Below are 11975 nucleotides of genomic sequence, written 5' to 3' on the forward strand. Positions count from 1 at the left end.
AATAATTCCGGCACGAAAAAAACGGCGGAGAAATTCTTAGGAAAATCGTGAAGGCAAGGAAAACACATGTGTTGAAGCCAACGATTCGACGAAAGAAAACAAAAGAATACTCGTAGCAAGGACTTTTCTGCCAAAATGGACTCAATGAATGAATATATAGATTTATATTATATATTTGTCGCCGATTTACAATGTCAATCTCGATAACACCAAATTTTGGGGACCCATAGATCTCTGTTGGGACCCATGGATTTTTGAGCATGCGAGTCCCCGGGACCCATCACTTTTCACAGGTAAAATGAACACTGAGAGAGTGTAGTCAACAATCAAGTCGGCTAACATATGCCAGCTTTTTGTTAAAATAGGACAATTTAATGTTGTTTTTAATAAAGGCACCTGATGATTTTCCATATATTTGAATGAAAGGTAGGATCAGGCCGATTTGACAATTTATGCGCGCTCGTTTCTTGACGGAAAAGATGAACAGGAAAGCCGACATTTCCACACGGGGGCAGATTTAATTTCATTAACAATTTAACTAAGTGTACTCCGTCGAAAACGGCCGAATTAGTGTCGTTGGAGTCTCTGGGAAGCCTCTCTTCTGAAGTCCTTTAGTTCTCTTCTTATTGGCCATCTTCTCCCCGTAAAATGGTGTGCCGGCTCCTCCCATGGGCATGCCAAGGAAGCCCAACGTGACGAGCGTCCCGATGTCTGTGGTTCCTCAAAACAATGGCGAGCGTTTCTCAAGACAACGCCTGCCGTCCTCTGTCAGAGTCCTGTCATCAACAGAACTAGACAAAATATTCTGCATTTGGAACGGCCTGACCAGTCACTGAACTAAAGCCCAGTCAGTGGATATCTTGCATTAAACTCAATAAATGTAACTTGTATTCAATCATATAAAATCCTTTATAGTCAAATGTATAAAATCTTTCACCGTGGATATTGAAGCCCGAACCCGCCAGAGCCCCACCAATTTAATTGATTTAAGGGAACGAGCTCGAAACAAACCCCATATTTTATATCTAATTAGTGAGGACTTTTTTTTGTGACGAGGAAGAGGGCTTCTCTCTTGCTGACTTTTTTTCAAATTAGCCATCGATCATTGCTCTTAGTTCATTATTCTTTGTAGAGGATCCTGTCGCGAGATAGATTCCGTCCCCCCCGTTTGCACCTAACAAAGCCCGCCTTCTTACTCGGCTTGGCAGGTGTCCGTGCTTTCGGCACAAAAGGGGGATGGTATCCATCTCGAAGGATATTCCACAAAGAAAAATAAAGTAAAATGAATAACAGATGGCTGGTTAAAAAAAAAGTCAGTGAAAGAGTAGCCCGGCAATTCGACCAAATTGCATTTTAGGCCCGACCTGACCTGAATTTTGGTTCAGGCTCGGGTTGGGGCTCGGGCTTCAGATCTTACTTCTAAATTGAATGAAGCATTTTCTTGCTGTATCCATTAGATGTTTCAATGAATCATATCATTCAGTACTTTCCCAGCAACGTTTCTAAGTAGTGTTCTGAGAAGTCTGCCAAAATCATATATTCGAAATCCATCTGGGTCCGGTATTAACAAAGGTTTTTGTGAAGATGTCACTCCCTTAGTTGAACTGGGAAATCTAACGTCCGTTAAGTTTCATTTTCCAACTACATTTTATTTCTTATCATTTATTATAAACAATGTTTGGATTGAGGTGTTTCTGTTTTTGTATTAGAGGATTTCAGTATTGTGTGTCAGATTATTTTAGTCGCATATAGAAGAAGTACACCTGTGTCCCATGTGGTTGGATGCATGGTTTTCTGTTCACCTATGAAAAGATTTAAGTATTGTGAGTGGAATTAATCTAGTCGCATATAGAAAAGGTACACGTGCATCCCTTTTGAGGATAAGTGCTATGGTCAACGGTTGGATTCAGTGTGTTTCTGTTTGTGTATTAGAATATTTCAATGTTGTGTGTACGATTATTTTAGTCGCATGTGGAGGATAGTTGCTCTAGTCAATAGTTAAATTTAAAATTTTCAGAACTGTTTTTTTAAATGTATTTACTTATTTTTGCATGTTTTTCACCTCTATTGGTTTCCTGACTACTTGAGTCAGCTTTGATTTGAAAATACACGTAATTGGCCAAAGTACTATGAAGATATATACAGAAGAGCACAAATGAGTAAGCATATACACAAGTACACACAAATAAAAATAAAGCAATGATGCTATGAAAAGCCAATAAGTGTCAGGACCAGAACGGAATCAGGACCCAATTGCGTAACGTTTACCACAAGTTTTATTGAAAGAAAGAGGAAGGGCGATCCGGTGTTTGCAGGACGCAGGAAGCTAGTCGCTCTCGCACTCGGATTGTGATCCGAATACGGAAGTGGATCTTCCGTAGCGAGCGATGGCGGTGTCTGGGACGGAAAAAACGGGTCGATAGCCGGGACAAGGAGAGCAAAAATGTTGTCGGGGTCGAAAACGAGTCATAAGACAGGACAGGAGAGTAGACGTAGAGAGAGAGAGAAAGAGAGAAAGCAAGAGGGAGGGCGAAAGAGAGAAAAGAGATAGAAAAGGACAAAAGAGAGCAAAAGAAGCTAAAAAGACAACAGAGAGAATGAGACAAAGAGGAACAAAGAAAAAGAAAAAGAGAGAGATACCGACTAAATAAGCTCCCCAAAATGTTAGTATTATGCCACAAAAGATACTAGGAAAAAAAAAGAAATGAAAATCTTGTGAAAGAATTGTTGTAAAAACAAATGACGTTTGTAGGCCTTACAACCTTTGCAATCGTACATTAGTCAATTCATTCAAAAGTGGAAAATGTTTTTGCGTTGCCGAAAACTCAGCAAAATGTAACTTGATATCAAGTTTTGGACATGTTTGATAATGATTTAGTTGCCACACTTGGGATTGCTGTTGCTCACTGTTGTTTCAAGCGTTGCTCACCGACTTTGTGTGAACGCTCAGACCCGTAAGGAAAATTACAGGGAACATTGTCCCACCAACGCACACCACTGTCATCATAAACGCCACAAAGATGGCGCCTGACACCGAAGGTCACGTTCACGCACCGCTGTCGCGACGGTCCAACGGTCCGAGCCCGGAGCCGCTCTGACACCGTGGCTCAAGGTGCCGGGCAGCCGTCACCGCTGATTTTCTGTGCCACGGCCACGTTGCCGCCCGCCGGGCACGACGTGGCAGGTTCTGACCTGAAATTAACCGAAAAGTCTTCACGCCAGAGGTGGCGCCCGGACAGTAATGGATACGTGGTCGCTGTGCAAGCAAGCGAGGTCGCTGGGGGGGAGATGAAACGGGGCGGGGGTTTGAGGTGGGGGGGTCTTTGAGGTGGGGGCAACGGCTCCATTTGATCCGTGGCGGGTCCACGGCCGAGTGACCATGCGCACGTTAACACTGACGAGACCGAGAGGTGACACGTGTTAGCCTTCGGGGACCCCCGATATACGCCGCTAGCTTCCTGCTCACACCTGCACCATTGTTATTATTATTATTCGAAACAGGCAGCAGTGACAAAGTAACCTTGTCGTTGTACTGCGCTGGATTTTTCCAAAAACTAAGCTACCGTAAACAGAGATCTATGTTCCCGCACTGCCCGCACATTCTCAGCGCACAGGAAAATCAAGCCAGCGCACAAAATCAGGGTTCGAATTTGCTAATTAAGAAGCGAATGAAGTCAAGGTTACAGTGCACAAAGGTGAAAATACACGGGCTCCCCTAACGCTGTGTTCTAAATGCGGTATTTTGAAGTCAAGGTCGAAGTAGAACAAAGTTGAGTAAAGTCGGTAGAGTTTTTCGAGAACCGGCTTCTTCGGCTCGGCTCACTAAAGAGAACCGGCTCTTTCGGGTCCTAAACGGCTCTTCAGGTTGTTTTTGCTTCTTTCATACCTACACGACCAAATATTATGTAAAATTATGCACTTAATGACTTAAAGAAGGGGAAATAGAACAAAAAAGAAAAAAATACCAAAATGAAAAAGTAGTGAAAAGCTGAGAAAAATGAAACAAAAGGAGAGAAAAAGAGAAAAAGAGCAGGAAAAATTCAGGAAAGAAAGCCAGAAGAAAAGAAAGAAGCAAATAAAGGGAAAAAATTTGTGTTATCGAGGTTGAAATTGTAAATCGGCGACAAATATATAAATAAATATATAAATCTATATATTTATTCAGTTATAATCATCACAGTTTATTGCAGGGGTGTTAAACTCATTTTAACACGATACAACAAACATTCTGTCGGGGGCCGGATTAGTAGATTAAAGAGAAAGAAAAAGAGAGATAAAGGAATAATAGAAAGAGGGAGGGAAAAGAAGAGAGGGCGGGACAAAGAAAGAAAGAGAGAGGTAGAGAGCGTGAGAAAGAAAAGAGATAACAGGTCATGAGAGAGGGGGAAAAGAGAGGAGGAGGAAGAAGAAAGAAATCCAAAGAGAAATAGAAAGACAGAGGAAGGGAAAGGAGAAAAGAAAGTGCAAAGGGTAGGAAGAGAGAAAGAGAAAAGAGAGAAATAGAAAAAAAGGAAGTTGGAGCAAAATAAATTAAAAAGACACGGAGAGAGAAAGAAACAACGAGCAACAAAGGAAGAGAAAAAGAGAGACACAGAGAGTGAAAGAGACAGAGTGGGAGAAAAGTGGTGGAAAAGAGAGAGAGAGGGAGAGAGCATGAGAAACAAGATAAAAAGTCATGAGAGGGGGAAAAGAAAGGGCGAGGAAGAAAGAAATCCGAAGAGAAATAGACATAAAGAGAGAAAAGAGAAAAGAAAGTGTAAATGGTATGAAGAGAGAAAGAGAAAAGAGAGAAAAGGAAAAGAAGGAAGTTGGGGCAAAAGAGGTTAAAAGACACAGAGAGAAAGAGACAAAGAGCAAAAAGGGAAGAGAAAAAGAGAGACACAGAGAATGAAAGAGATAGAGACAGAGAATGGGAGAAAAGGTGTGGAAATGAAAGAGAGAGAGAGAGAGAGAGAGAGAGAGAGAGAGAAAGAGAAATAAATACAAGTATAGTGTCTTTGTTCTAGGCACCTGGCTTTGGCAACATCAAGTGGACATAATTCAACCTGCAGCTCGTTTTCCTCTTGCGCTTCTCTGAGTGTTGTCTCGCGGGCCAGATTCAATCCCTTAGCGGGCCTGATCTGGCCCGCGGGCCGCCTGTTTGCGCTGGATAAAAGGTCGCTCAAATAGATTGACGTCACTCCAAGCAGTGGAGGGCATACGGCGGTCACCGGGGGCCATGGCCACGCTCAACAGGGGCAAGAGGGGCGGGGTGGGCCGGTAGCTGGGGCCAAGCCCCCCCGTCATGTCAGATGGTGTCAGGGGCAATCAACGTTACTTGTAATTTTCTGAGCAATTAGAGTGCTTATATTGAGAACGCTCACCAGATGACAAAAAATGGCTCCAGGACTCTCACTCACTCACACATATGGATATCACACACCTATAAAGGTTAAAGGAATGCAAGGTACAGTGGTACCTCACTTTAAGAATTTGATTCCTTGTGGGAGAGGCTTTGTAACCTGAAATTGTCGCAAGTAGAGACGCATTTTGAATGGAAATGCGCTAATCTGTTCCAAGCCCTGCAAAAAATACGTCCGATATATCTTAGATGAATAGATAGATAGATACAAATAGAGATAGATAGATAGATAGATAGATAGATAGATACAAATAGAGATAGATGGATAGATAGATACAAATAGAGATAGATGGATAGATAGATAGATACAAATAGAAATAGATGGATAGATAGATAGATAGATAGATAGATACAAATAGAGATAGATAGATAGATAGATACAAATAGAGATAGATGGATAGATAGATACAAATAGAGATAGATGGATAGATAGATAGATACAAATAGAAATAGATGGATAGATAGATAGATAGATAGATAGATAGATAGATACAAATAGAGATAGATGTCTAGATAGATAGATAGATGTCTAGATGTCTAGATAGATAGATAGATAGAAAGATAGATAGATACAGATAGAGATAGATGGATAGAGATAGATAGATACAAATAGAGATAGATGGATAGATCGATAGATAGATAGATAGATAGATAGATACAAATAGAGATAGATGGATAGATAGATAGATAGATACAAATAGAGATAGATGGATAGATAGATAGATACAAATAGAGATAGATGGATAGATAGATAGATACAAATAGAAATAGATGGATAGATAGATAGATACAAATAGAGATAGATGTCTAGATAGATAGATAGATGTCTAGATGTCTAGATAGATAGATAGATAGATAGATACAGATAGAGATAGATGGATAGAGATAGATAGATACAAATAGAGATAGATGGATAGATCAATAGATAGATAGATAGATACAAATAGAGATAGATGGATAGATAGATAGATAGATAGATAGATAGATACAAATAGAGATAGATGGATAGATAGATAGATACAAATAGAGATAGATGGATAGATAGATAGATACAAATAGAAATAGATAGATAGATAGATAGATAGATAGATAGATACAAATAGAGATAGATAGATAGATAGATAGATAGATGTTTAGATGTCTAGATGTCTAGATAGATAGATAGATAGATAGATAGATAGATGGACACAAATAGAGATAGATGGATAGAGATAGATAGATACAAATAGAGATAGATGGATAGATAGATAGATAGATAGATAGACAGATACAAATAGACATAGATAGATAGATAGATAGATAAATAGATAGATAGATAGATAGATAGATAGATAGATACAAATAGAGATAGTATAACAAATGCTCCAGCAAAGCACAGCAATCACCCAACAATGCGCGCTCGTTTCTTGATGGAAAACATGAAAAAGAAAAGCCGACATTTTCAGACGGGGGCAGATTTAATTCATTAGCAATTTAACTAGGTGAACTCCATCGAATATGGCCGAATTAGCAAATTAGTCTGTGTGAAGCCTTCTCTGAAGTCCTCTCGCTTCTTCCCTCATTGGCCATCCTCTCCCCGCACAACAGTGTGCCGACTCCTCCCATGGGCGTGCCAATTAAGCCCCCCCAGGCTCCACCACCTCGGAGAAGAGCGCCGCGATGTCTGGAATTAACCAAAACAACACCGAGCGTTTCTACGTCATCCGGGCCTTGTTCTCAAAATATCGCCTGCCGTCCTCCGTCAGAGTCCTGATATCAAAATTCCCTCTTCAAAATATTCTGCATTTGGAACAGCGTGACCTGAAGCCTACTCAGTGAAAATCTTCACTTTGGGAAATCTTGACTTGAAAAGTGCTATATAAATGCACATCATTTCATTTCATTTTCATTTCAATAAATGTAACTTGTATTCAATCGTATAAAATCCTTTATAGTAAAATATATAAAATCCTGTTTTCAGGGTTGAATGAGAATTATGTGTGAGAGTTTTTCCGTGTTGTGTGAAATCGTGTTTCAGTAGTGTGCGTAACAGCGTTTTTGGGTAAATGAGGGGAGGGTCATTTCGGTGATGCGCCTCAAATAGTGTGTGAGAGGTCATCCCGCACCATGTCCCTGGCGGCCCCAACGTCAAGCTGTAACAGGTTTGAGGCTTGAGTGCGTTTCAGGCGCCTTCTGCTTCTCACAGGACTTTCACAAAGCTTCAACATCTCCCACACAACACACACACGCGGCACACTCTCGCACGTCTCCCCGTGTCGTCCGGCACGGCGCGAGTTTCTGTCCTCTCGCATCGACAGGTCTCCCGTGACGGGCCGCCGTCTTGTACCGACTGGAAGCACGTTAGGGACTGACACCGGCAGACGCGGGCGGAACCGGACCCGCGGGGACTCCCGGTCACTTTCCGGTGGAGGCTCCGCCCACAAAGTTTTGCTCACGGTTTAACACCTAAAAAACCCGACAAAAACGTTTTAAACTATTTATGTGAGGAACATGAGAGCAGGTATCGCTACTTGTATCGTTTTGTTGATTTCCGTTTCCCTGGGCTAACGGCTAACAGCTAATCCTTGGTCAATGATTGCATTAGCTCAAAAGCCTTTTTTTTAACTACCAAATATTCTGTACATTCAAAAAAATCTTTATGTAAAAACTTGGAACCTTGAAGGTGGGGTGCATCGTTTGCGGTTTTCTTTCAATGTTTTAAGTGTCATGGTTGCCGTGGCGCCCAATTGGCTGCGCTGCGCTCGTGTGTGTCACGGTTGCCATGGTGTCCAATTGGCTGCGCCCGTGTGTGTCACAATTGCCATGGTGCCCAATCGGCCCCGCCCGTGTGGCTCTTTGAGAGATTGACTTTCTATCGAGCTCAGTGCTCTCTCGCTTCAGTTGTCAGCCCGTCAAACGAACTTCTGCCCCACAAGACATGGGTTCTGACTTGGTCCTGTTTTCCTGTGATATCTTCAGTCTGGTATTGTTCCTGTTTATTCTTGTCCTGTTTAATTTTGGGTTCCAGTTTAGTTTCCGTAGGTTTTTGTCCTGTTTATTATTTTCTCCAGTTTTCGTTCCGGTCTAGTTTCTCCTGTTAATTTTCGATATCCTGATTTGTTATCTTTCCTGTCTGTCCCTTCCTGTCCGCTATCGACTCGGGCTATTGGAATCGGTCTCGTCGGTCTCTGGCTTGCTGTCCTTCCACGCCAGACCGGCTTCCTAACGTGCATGACTCCCCATTTCCCATCAAATTAAAGGCTTGTGTGAGAACGTCACGCGATTGGGTCCTGTATCTGTTCTGGGTTCTGACATTAAGTTACAAAAGGTTTCAGGTTCGAGACTGGGGGGGAAACATTTGCTGTCTTCTTTCTTTTTAGCACTCGTTTTCAGTGGCACGGCACTATAAAGCAACATCTGGTGGACAAATATTACATACTGTCCCTTGAATGTTAGTGCAGCCCAGACAAGTTATGGATTCATTTATTACTGATTGATTTATTCACAGAGGAGGCTTAAGTTCGATGTAGAGTGCTCGTCTTGGGATCAAGAGGTCGCAGGTTTGATTCCCAGTCCCTCCGTCTTCATTGACTTGAAAAGCGCTCTTTTATTTTTATATCTTATTTTGTGTAGCTTTTTTAGAGAGATTTTTGAGAACAGTGGGATTTTTTTTTAATCAGAAGTTTTCTTGGGGAAAACCCGATTTGGCCAAATGTTGCTCCGGGGGCCCTCAAATTAATTGACATCGAGACCCCTGGTTTAATGGCGGAGTAAGGGGTTGGGTATGATGTTAGCTAGCCGATTTCCTTCCCCATTTCTGATGCCAGGGATAATGGTTTTCCTGGTTTCAAAACCTTACCCTCGTATCAAAAACATGGAAGGCCTTGTGTTACGTTGTGTTGACATTAGCCCCATGCAATGTTCCCTGTAATTTTGCAGGGGTCTGAGCGTTCACACAAAGTCGGTGAGCAACGCTTGAAACAACAGTGAGCAACGGCAATCCCAAGTGTGGCAACTAAGTCATTATCAAACATGTCCAAAACTTGACATCACGTTACATTTTGCTGAGTTTCCGGCAATGCAAAATTATTTTTCTCTTTTGAATGAATTGACTCATGTACTATTGCCTACAAACGTCGTTGTTTTTACAATTCTTTCACAAGATATCCATTTCTTTTTATTTCCTGATATATTTTGTCGCATAATATTAACATTTTGGGGGGCTTATTTAGTCGGTTGTAAGATACAGAACTGTGCTTATTCACATTTTTTAGTGGAAGTACATTGTTGGCAACAAGGTTCACTTGATATAATTGGAAATTATTTGAATGCAACACAAACTTTTTCTTCTTTTTTCCGTGTTTTTTTTTCTACTTTTTTAAAAATTCCTTTAAAAAAAATCTCATTGTGTTTGTTTTTTCCGAGCTGTTACTTTTTTCTTTTTGTTCCCTATTTACTTTTTTCCTACATTTCTTTATTTTCTTTTTTTCTGGATTTTTTTCTAAATGTTTCCTTCTTTTTTCTCTTCTTTTTGTTTCTTTTTTCTCAGCTTTTCACTACTTTTTCATTTTGGTATTTTTTTCTTTTTTGTTCTATTCCCCCCTTCCTTTAAGTCATTTTGTGCACAATTTTACATAATATTTAATCGTGTAGGGATTAAAGAAGCAAAAACAACCTGAAGAGCCATTTGGGACCCGAAAGAGCCGGTTCTTTTTAGTGAGCCGAGCTGAAAAAGCCTGTTCCCCGACAAACTCTACTAACTTTACTCAACTTCGTTCTCCTTCGACTCGACTTCAAAATACCGCATTTAGGACACAACGTCATGGGAACCCGTGTATTTTTACCTTGATGCACTGTAACTTTGACTTAAGTTGCTTCTTAATTAGTAAGCCCTCATTTTTGTGCACCGGCTAGATTTTTTCGTGCGCTGAGAATGTGCGAGCAGTGCGCAATTGCACACGCGCCCAGCTTAGAGGGAACACCGGCCCCATGCCTTCTATCCATACCCCCAGGGTCTCAACTCGACACAGCAAGACTCCAAAGCCCCCGTTCTCCTGCACCCCCGACCACCTTCCCTGATCTCCTTGTCCAGATCCTTGACTGGGGCCTCCTCCAATCACCTCCATCTTCCCCGGTCGTCTAATTAGGATCTCGGGCCTCGTTAGGGTCGCCGCCCCCGGGCTCCGAAGACACAAAGGGTGATTTCATCCGACGTAACAAGTCAATGCCAAGGGGACAGATGCTAATTTTAATTAATTAAATGGAAGGGTCAGCTTGTGATGAACTAAGGCCAGAGGGAGAAGAAGCGTTTGAGGAGGGGTGGAGGCGGCCCCTTTCCATGGTGAGATGTGTCCAGCTGTTGCAGTATTTGTTTTTCCTGTTTTGCGGATGAAATAGCCGCAGAATTCAACAGTTTCTTTGTACTTCATTGAGCTAAAATAATGAAGTTCATGAACTCCCCTCAAAGATGGTCAGGATTTGGCAAACCATTCTCCAATTGGTTTGGCCCAAGCACAGTAGGTGTAAATCAATTTTTTTCCAGGTATTTATGAAGCTGTACAATATTTTGCTGGTTTGTGTCCATTCCAAGTCAAGTAAAATCAACTTTATCTATACAGCCCTTAATCACAAAAATGTCTCAAAGGACTGCACAGGATTACAATGACACAATGACCTGATCTTAAACCAACATGCAAGGAACAACTCAAAACCTCAGCGAAAGGAAAAAGAGAAACCTTGAGAAGGGACCTCACAAGCGATATCCCCCTTTCAGGAGGACCAGGGTGAATTATATTTTGCATTACAGTACACAAACATCGTAAACACTAGGTAACATGTCTGGAAAGTGCATGACAGCAGCGACGCCCCCAGCCTGTAAAGTAGTCCAGAATGTCTATGACGGCCACGACGCAGCTTCCCATCCCTGCCAGCTGGTCCATGCAGGCGTTCACATGCTTCAGGTCAAACGCTAGTCCGCTGACCCATCTTAAATCGTCCTTCTCCTTCGTATCACCACCAGGGAGGCAGTCAGAAAAAAGACAGGACAATACAGAATATGAGGTGGGCATCAATCATTCCAGTTGGCCGAGCCAAAGTACAGAAGACCAGTGGACCCAACCGCTAGAGTTCTAGATCAAAACAACATAGTCAAAAAAGGGAGGTCACACTCCGATCTCCCGAAGTCCAAAATGAAGAGTCTTCAGCTAGTACAAAAAGCTGCAGCGAGGCTTTTAACTAGGAAAAAAAGTCCGATCACATCACCCTCAATTTTGGCTAACCTGCATTGGCTCCCTGTTCACCTAAGATGTGATTTCAAGGTTCTCTTATTATTATACAAAATCATACATGGACTTTCCCCCTCATATCTTTCAGATCTGATCTCCCCCTATGTTCCGGTCCGGAGCCTTCGTTCTGAAAGCGCTGGTCTCCTGGTGATCCCAAGAGCCAAGAAGATTTCCCCAGGTTGGAGAGCGTTCTCCATCCGGGCACCGGTGCAGTGGAATGCCCTTCCCCCTGAGATCCGATCTGCAACCTCAGTGGAAATGTTTAAATCCAAGCTTAAAACACACTTCTACTCTATAGCATATGAATAACC

Source organism: Urocampus carinirostris, chromosome 19, assembly GCF_059441175.1.
Source record: "Urocampus carinirostris isolate Australia breed hairy pipefish chromosome 19, RoL_Ucar_1.0, whole genome shotgun sequence".
Lineage (NCBI taxonomy): Eukaryota > Metazoa > Chordata > Actinopteri > Syngnathiformes > Syngnathidae > Urocampus > Urocampus carinirostris.